An 8,672-nucleotide genomic window follows, 5' to 3' on the forward strand; every position below is an offset into this window, starting at 1 on the left:
GAGTCAGAAATAATCCTGTACACAATAGAACTGAAAGATTAATGTCCAAAAGGTGGAAAGGAACAGTTCAATACAAGCATTCCTTTTCTTCTTTTTTTTTTCCTCCTCAAATGAATAACCAAAAAGAAGTGGGGAGTCAAAAAGAGACATAAAATAATTAAGTAATGGTTTGAACAACCAGCATATCTGCAAAACTAAAAGATGTCAATCCTCTTACAGGAAATCACAAAGTCCACATGCAATGATGGACAAAGCACCGTCTAGTTTCAACCACCACTTTTACAGAAAAAAACTAAAACCAAAACAACAAAAAAGCAGGACAGGATCACCTGTAGCAAACTGCACCAAGCCTTACATGGAGAACCTGTACATGGCAGCAAAGACAACAGAGGAGGCTTTCTCAAGCACACTAAGCACAGCTGTCCAACCTCCACAGAAAATTTTCTGATGAGCCAGGGTATATGTCTGTGCTAAAAACCAGTATGAGAAGACAGTTTCAATGCTAATCTCAGAGAGGAGCTAAACAAGCTACTCTTTCAGTCCAAAATGTTGAGCAAAATGTATCCTCACAGGAATTATGACAGATGATCACTAATAGAAGTTAGTTTTTACATTCCACAAAGTGACAACTCTAATACTGCGTGCACCTTGCTGCAAGAATTAGTTCTTCAAATAACCCATCCTTTCACTCTAGTGGGTTTTGGGTTTATTTAAGCTTTAATATGTTTAGTTGTCAGCTCCTTCACCAACAAACGCCAGCTTTCAGACAAATGTGGGGTGTGCAACAGTTCATTTTTTATTACATTTAGTTCTCCAGTTTCTGGGAAAGTTATACACTGATTTAATGATGGGACTGAATTCTCTGAAAACTATGACATTTAAGTTTGCTAACCTCAAAGAGCACAATTTAAGTATGGACAAAACCAATGCAAATCTGCAGAAGGTTTAACCAATGTTTAAATAAAGCCTGGTAATCAATATGTTAGGGAAGTTCATGCTTTGCAAGAGGTAGAACTCCATCAACAGAACACCAGAAGAGTTTAATCTCCAAGTGACATCATTGCAGATGACATGACAGTCCAAAAAGCACTGCCTGTGGCAAAGAGGAGCGTTAAAAGCCTTTCAAACCAAATTTCAAGCTATTCTTCAGTTTCCCAAAAGAACATCACAAAGATTCAAGAGGACAGCACCCTGACACTATCAAAGCTTTATGTTGCTTTGTAAGTTAAATGGTGAATTAATATTGAAATAAATAATCCTAATATTGGGATGCATGCTGCATATTTGTTTTCTGTATCAATCAGTATCTCCCAAAATGAACACCTACCCAGGTTACTTCCAAATGTTCATGGTGAATGACTTTGCCATAAACTGTCTTTTTAATTGAGCAACTTAAAGGCCAAGATAGACAGAAGTAAACTACACACATGAAACACAGCCACTACAGAGAAGTGACATTAAATAACACAGAATTCAAGACATCAAAAGCAATAAGATAAGCAAGAGAAGAAAATAACAAAAGCAACTCAGACTGAAAAGTAGATTCAATTTTGACAATTTCCAATCAAACAGCCCTTTATACATCTTAAAACTGGACATCTGGTTTGAAAGTAACAGCTGTGTATTGTTGCTTTTGCTACACAGAGTGGAAGTTGCACTGACCACTGCAGAGCACAGGTTACCAGAACTCCAAAACTTTTAAATAAAGCTTGCAAAGACAGACTTCCAGTTTTACACACTGTATATATTATGCCACTTTTCTAGAGAATAACTTTTATCAAGCTATTACTTCTATCCACTAAGCAGTCTTCCAATTATTCAGCATTCACCAATAAACCACTAAAAACAGTCAAATTTCATGCTAATTTCACCCAGCAAACTTGGAGAGTTTTTCCCCCCCTCGAACTAAAAGCAATGCTAAGGACATCTGACACATCAAAACTTCATACAACTGGGTGGAATGACAGGCTCACAGAGGAGCATATGAGAATTTCTTACAGCAAGAGGCAGCATTCAGAAAACTGCAGAACTATAATCTTCTTGCAACTCAGAGCTGCAATAAAGAGCTGTGGTCCTGCTCAGGGACAGAATTAATCACCTGATCAATGTCGTTTCAGAGGAAAGGGCCACCAACAACTCACCTTACATCAATTTCCTTGAAGGTCTCAGTGTTTCATCTGAAAGAGGTCAGTACCAAAAGCAGGTACAATTGCCAACTAACTTCTATAACAACATTTGCCTAAAATCCTGTAAATGGCTCACCAACCATCCTAGTTCAAGTTATTTCTTTGCTTAAATGATGTTATTTGCTAGATTACCCAAAACAGGTTACACACCCTCCATCTGCAGATTTGCAAGACTCAGCTGCACCCTGACCTGATCTAGCTCAGGCTGTAGTCCTACCTCAGCGCGAAGGTTAGAAAAAGGCACTTCTCAGGCAAACCGTAACTCTATAAATTAAAACATTTTTTTAAAGAAAAATACAAACCTGAGGAAAATATTATGAAAGTACTTCCTGACTTCCCTTTTAAAGTCACATCACTGGTATTTCAAATACCTCTAATAATCATAGCAAAAAAAAAATTGCTGCCACGAAAACATTTGAATCAGACACTAAGAGCAAGCAACTCAGACTCTGTCCAAGAACTGATGATTCTTGTAGACTGTGCATTAACAGGATGTGTGCTGTGCATAAGCCAGCAGCATCTTCCATTTATATCACCAATTAAGAAATGGTCTCACACCATGGTCTTGAATCAGTCCAAGGATCTTACCTTTAGCATCCTCAGGTAAGAGTAACCATATATGACTCACTAGAAGCATACAGGTAAAGCACCAAGTAAAACAGAAAAGGCAGATCCACGTTAATTAGGAGAATGGACACACAAACCATATTTAATGGACAAGTCACGGTCTTTCTTGTTTAACAGTATTTATTCATCAGCCCATAGTCTTTACCACAGTGCTCTGAGACTGCCCAATGGCATACAGATCCTTAGTTCCCAAATCATCCTGAAATGATGGTGCAGCAAAATCCTCCTATTTTTTAAATTCTTCAATCAAGATTATTCAGTCTGCTGCAATTCAACACTAGAGTCATGACAAGGCAGCAGCCTCAGCTACAACTCCAACAGGGGATGAATGGAGGCAAAAAGCAGTCTCTAACACTTGCAGCACCAACTACTCACACTCATGCAAGAGTACAATCACACTCTTTCAGGAGCCCAGTGATGTAAATAATTTCTTTTTTGGCCAGTCCCATAGGTTTACAGTGATCTCAGAAAGAGAAAAGGAACATTTCACAAATCACTCCATCCAGACCTCACTGGTGTCAGCTAATGCTATCAAACTGAACTAACAAGCCCAGAATAAACCATATGGACCTCATACATTGACAGGAGATCAGGGGAAATAAAAACATATAATGTATCTACAACCATTTTTTTTATAGCAATGACAACTCCTGCTTCAATACTCTGGCTTTGCTTGAAGAAGGCTTGTCCATTTCTTCACTGACATGAATGGAGCAAACACAGAGGAAACTGACTCGGGAAGAAAGCTTGTCCTATTTCGTCCTGCTAGACACAGTACAGAGAGTAGAGAGTAAAAGATATTAGTGATACTAGGAACACCAGGCACTAGAATGAAGTGCTACACCACACACATGCCAACTGTTGTACCCCACCTCAGGGATTCTGCTGTACAGCTGATGCCCAGCGTCACTCTGAGCACACACACAACCTCTGTACGCACACTCACAGGGGTCTGCACTAGAACCAGTTCATCAAACCCCAGTGTGGCTTACAACATCTCAACTCCCAGTGCCTTGAGTGCACTAGTTTCATTTCCCTGCATAATTACCATATTGCAATCTTTAAATCCACATTTAGATGAAATGCAAAAATAAGCTAGTTTTAATCTTTAAAATAGTTATCTAAGAACTGCAAAAGAAAAAAAATTGTGAAATGTTTAAGTATTTGAACATTGCTGAGAGCACACTGGCAACTTAGCCAAGTTCGAGGGGCTCAAATAAATTCTATGACAAAGCCAAACAAAATGACAAACATTAAGGGAACCATCTAAAGAGAATGACAACAGACAATGGGGAGTCAATACAAGTGGGCAATTCACAGATCACATCAAAGTCATCCACTAAGAGCAGCTGCAGGTTTTCCTGATGCAAAAACTAAACAGAGCAGTAACTAAAGCAGTTTGAGTGTAGTAGTAACTTAGTGTAAAAGGATTAATGCAATTCATGCAAGGGAAGGAGAAGTCCATAAAATAAAACTGAAGTTAATTTAGGTGCTAGAGATGGGAAAAAGGAAAGTTCCCACTGACATAACTTTTTGGCACTGAAAAAGTCCACTCATGAAGAAAATTACGACTCATAATTAATATTATTTTTTTACTTGGAGGAAACAAAATTATCAACTAGCACTAACTTTCTTGTCAGACAATAAAGCATACCTATGCATAGCATACTCTGTGGAATCATCTCTGCAACAACAGAGAAAATAGGAAAGCAGAAAACAATTCTTCCCCTGCCTCCATGAGAGCAACTATTGAGTCTAAAATCATCTTCATACGTACATCAGGAAAAGCAAAAAAACTCCACAGTGCAAGCACTCCCTTAAAAAGAAGTAGGCTGTTATCATTCTCACTTCAATGTTTGCATAGAGCAAACTGTACAACAGCCAGTTCCACAGCACAAACAATGAAGAAGCACTGATTCTTGCAATCAAGTAAAGCAGAATAAAGAGCATTAACTTTCCCAGCTTTAACTCCAAACTACTCCATAGAATGAGCATTTCACAAACTCACCAGGTAATCTTCCATATTAAAGGGATAAAGGCAACTAAAAATGCTTGATTTTCCCAATAAAAGAGTAAATCAGGATACTTCATGAAACTGAATGAATAGAACACAATGACTTGAACAGAAATAGGGACTTAGGACAGGCAATCACTTCAGCAGCTTCTGTTGAATCATACATACCACACGTGGCACTCCTGACCACATAATCTGATCTCTCATCATGAAACAATCAAACTACAGCAGTGGTGCACTTTCACATCTTGTATGAATATGTAATATACCATATTTCTACACAAAACATATACATTTATACATGTACATGGCACATATATATGTATAAAAATATAAGTGCATCTTTATTTCCGCAGATTAAAAAAAAAAATCAGTCCCACACTATCAGCTAGCTAATCTGCATTCCACAGTTCCTATTACAAATCTTAGCAATTATTTTGCTAGATTGTTGAGACCATTAGCTACCCGACATGTTAAATCTCAGCTCAATAGTAAATCCTAAAAGATTAAAAAAAAAGCCTCCTTAGAGTTGACATTTTTGTACAAGAACCTTGGCTCTGCCTAAAAAAAAAAAAGCCCACTTCTAATATAGGTGCCTGCAGACAAAAGTTTGAAACCACAAAATGCAAGAGTTAGAAACAGAAGCACCAAATGCATTTAGAGTGTCATTACTCTGTCAAATTTTGACTTTTGAAGGCCTTGACACTGCACTGCTGCAGTTAGTCAGTACTTGGATATTGATTTCAGGTATAAGTAAAACACATGAGAATAAGGAACAATTATGCATCTGGCAGGAAGGCTTCCTATTTATGAATCACAACTGCTCAAAAATATCATGAAACCAAATTAAGGGGTTAGCTACTAAAAATTTAACATTTGTTCAAATATTTTCAACTTATGGCATCTTGACAGAATCATGCTAACTCTGAACAGGAAATCAGATTAGGTGAAGTTTTAGTATCAGATTTACCAGATCATGATCACAGTTTCAGCCACAGTTCCGAAGCAGACTGATCTCAGCCAGAAGTCAAAGCTTTGCGATATTTTAAAAGGGACTATATGAATTTTTAGCAGAGCCTTGTTACCACACATACAATTACTCCATAAAAACACAGTCAAATGCAATCCATTGCTCACCCAGGATAATTAGCACTAGGAGAACTAAGCTAACCCCAGTGGCTGATGTGCAGTCACGCAAGCCAGCCGCTGCAATGCTGCTCTGCAGTTCCACCAGAGCACAGTGCATGTCACGGGGAATAAACAATTCTTAATACCAATCTTATTTAGCAATCCATATTAGTTATCACCATCCACTCAGAAAATCTTAGTGATATAAACGATGAAGGTTAAAGCTTTTCTATTCCCGAAATTAAAGTTTCACTATATGAAAAACTTCTATCTCTCCTGACTTTAGAGAGAGGTGTTACTGTGTACAGAATTAATTCAGAAAAAGAAGAAAGAAATTGATTACCCATTAATATATACTCAACAGCATAGGTATCATCCAATTTTTCAGACTTAGTGTTAATGATATTTTACATTATAGCTATGCTATCTTATAATGCATAGGCAGTGATCAGTAATGATTTCTCTTACCTAAGTGAAAGTCACACATCTGCCAGTGTGAGACTTCATCTTTCAGATAATCCCCCAGTGTGGGGTTTAACCAGCTGGACTGTCCAGCACATGACAAGCAAAATGCAAACAAATAATAAAACCAAAGTACGGGTTTAGACCCCCTGGCAGAATATCACCTACATACCCTAACCACAAAGGGATGCTCAGTTCTCTGCTTGAATAATGCAGTAGAAAAACAGAGAGGTAGGGTGCTTTATGGGGTTGTTTTCTGGGCATTTCTTTGTTTTGTTTTATTTTAAATACCTGCACTTTCTCGCCTTGGAACAATGGTATCAAGTTAAAGCTCAATGTCCTTTCCGAACTCTAGCTCTCCTCTCCTTGCCAACCTTGCATGGTATAAATAGCAGCAAGCAGAGGAGCGAGCATTAAAAATACTCCTTTAAAAATCTCAGGAGAGTTCATGCTCGTAGTGCAGGACGAAAGCACTCCGGGTGCACGAGAGCGAGCTGTAGCACATTTTACACATATCAAACACGGTGTCACTGTTCATCCAGATAGAAAAGGAAAAAAAAAAAAAAAGAAAAAACCAAACAACTGCGACATAGTGCAACATACAATTTCCGTATCTCTCAATATGGAAAACTCCGAACACCCAACTCGGGCCCGCCGAGGCTGTGACCCCTCAGCGCAGGGGAAAGGCCCCTCGGGGCGGGCCCCGCTGCCGCCGCACCTGCGCTGCGCCCCGAGGCCGCGGCTCAGCCTCACCTCGCCGGGGCCGCGGGAACGCGGCGGGCGGCAATCGCCCAAGAGCACAGGAGGAGAGAAGGCTGGAGCAGGACGGAGCGGCGGCAGTGACCGCCTCCCCCGGGCAGCCGCAGCCGCGCTCCGCTCCCGTGCCCCGTTATCCGGCCACGCTCGCTGAGAGAGCGAGGAGAGAAAGAAAAGGAAGGGAAGGAAGGGGAGCACTCACACTTCTGTAAAAGACAGCAAGTCAGCACTTACGGCGGCACGCACACAGTACCCCTCACTTGTAGATCGGCGCCACTGCAGAAAACTGCGCCGCGGCCGCTCTCGCCGCCGGCACCGCCTCCCCTCCGCCCCCGCGGAGGCCCCGGCAGCGCCGCGCCCGCACCAGCACCAGCCCGCCCGCTCCTCGCCAGCGCCGCCGGCTCGGCGTTCGTGGCTGTCCCGCCCCGGGCTGCGCCCCTTCAGCAGCCCCGCGCCCCCTCCGGGCCGTCCCGTGCGAGGCGGCGCCGCCGTGCTCCGGGCGCACCTGCCCAGCAGCAGCCCCCCTCACCTGGCCGGGCCGGGCCGGCCCTGGGCGGTGCGTTTGTCGGCGGGGGCGCCCGGCCGGGCGGTGAGAGAGGCGCAGGTAGCCGAGCGGGGGAACTGGGTCAGCGGCTAAAAATACCGCACGGGATGGAGGAGGATCCGGCTATGGCAACCGGGGGGGCGGCCGCTCCTCCTGAGGGCTGTCGGCGGGACCGGGCTGGCGCGGGTCTCGGCGGATGGTGGGCCCTGGCCGAGCCGGGCCAGGCAGTGACCTTGCTCCGGCCGGGCAAAGTGCGCTGCTTCAAACTCACAACCGACGGCGACAAAACCTGCCTGGTCTCGTTTCAGTTCCTAAACCGCGTGTGGCTTCGCGGCCGGCGCGCGGAGCGAGAAGCCGTGGGATGCCCCGGTGCTGGAGAGCCGGGCTAAATCACCCGCCCGGGGCAGCGCCGGGGCCGGCCGGGCCGCATTCCCCCGGCAGGGCCCTGCCCCCGCCGCGCCGCGCTGCCAGCCCTGCGGCCCGGGCTGCTGCGGGAGCCGGCCGGATCGCTCCCGTGCCCACTGCTGCCGGCCCCAATGAGGCAGCGTGGATAACAAGCCTGTTCCTGAGAAGTTACTGCGACATATTGCGATGCCCAGGCAGGTGGTGGAGTCGTCGCTCCTGGAGATGCTTAAGAGGCATCTGCATCCGGTGCCTGGTGATCGAGTTTACTGGTTACAATGGCAGTGCTGGGTTGACAGTTGGACTTGATGATCTTAAAGGTCTCTTCCAACTTCGAGGATTCTGTGAAGTCAGCTGAGAGCTACCTTAGTGAAACAGTGTGTAGCAACACTAGGGCAATGTCTAGGTTACAACAAGACGTCTCAGGAGGTTCAGGCGTAATTTTCTTGATGGCCTAAGCTGTGCAATGATAGTCTTAGGCTAAGTTTGTGTTTATGCAGAGTGGTTTATAAACACCAACCAGATAGAAAGTGTGTGAGTTTACTGACTGGCC

General features: G+C 43.6%; 1 protein-coding gene across 2 annotated transcripts in view; it reads right to left on the reverse strand.

Moving 5' to 3' along the window:
* The window catches only part of MTUS1 (microtubule associated scaffold protein 1), a 116,358-nt gene extending 108,566 nt beyond the window's left edge, over nt 1–7,792 (reverse strand). Inside the window, exon 1 of one of the 2 annotated variants that reach the window (XM_064710465.1) lies at nt 7,703–7,792. The gene's annotated coding sequence lies outside the window, so the exon portion shown is untranslated. Of the gene's footprint in view, nt 1–7,407; nt 7,485–7,702 lie in introns of those variants that run through there. The other variant, XM_064710464.1, reaches the window with a different exon arrangement.
* Between the last annotated feature and the right edge of the window lie 880 nt (nt 7,793–8,672).

Source organism: Zonotrichia leucophrys, chromosome 4, assembly GCF_028769735.1.
Source record: "Zonotrichia leucophrys gambelii isolate GWCS_2022_RI chromosome 4, RI_Zleu_2.0, whole genome shotgun sequence".
NCBI lineage: Eukaryota > Metazoa > Chordata > Aves > Passeriformes > Passerellidae > Zonotrichia > Zonotrichia leucophrys.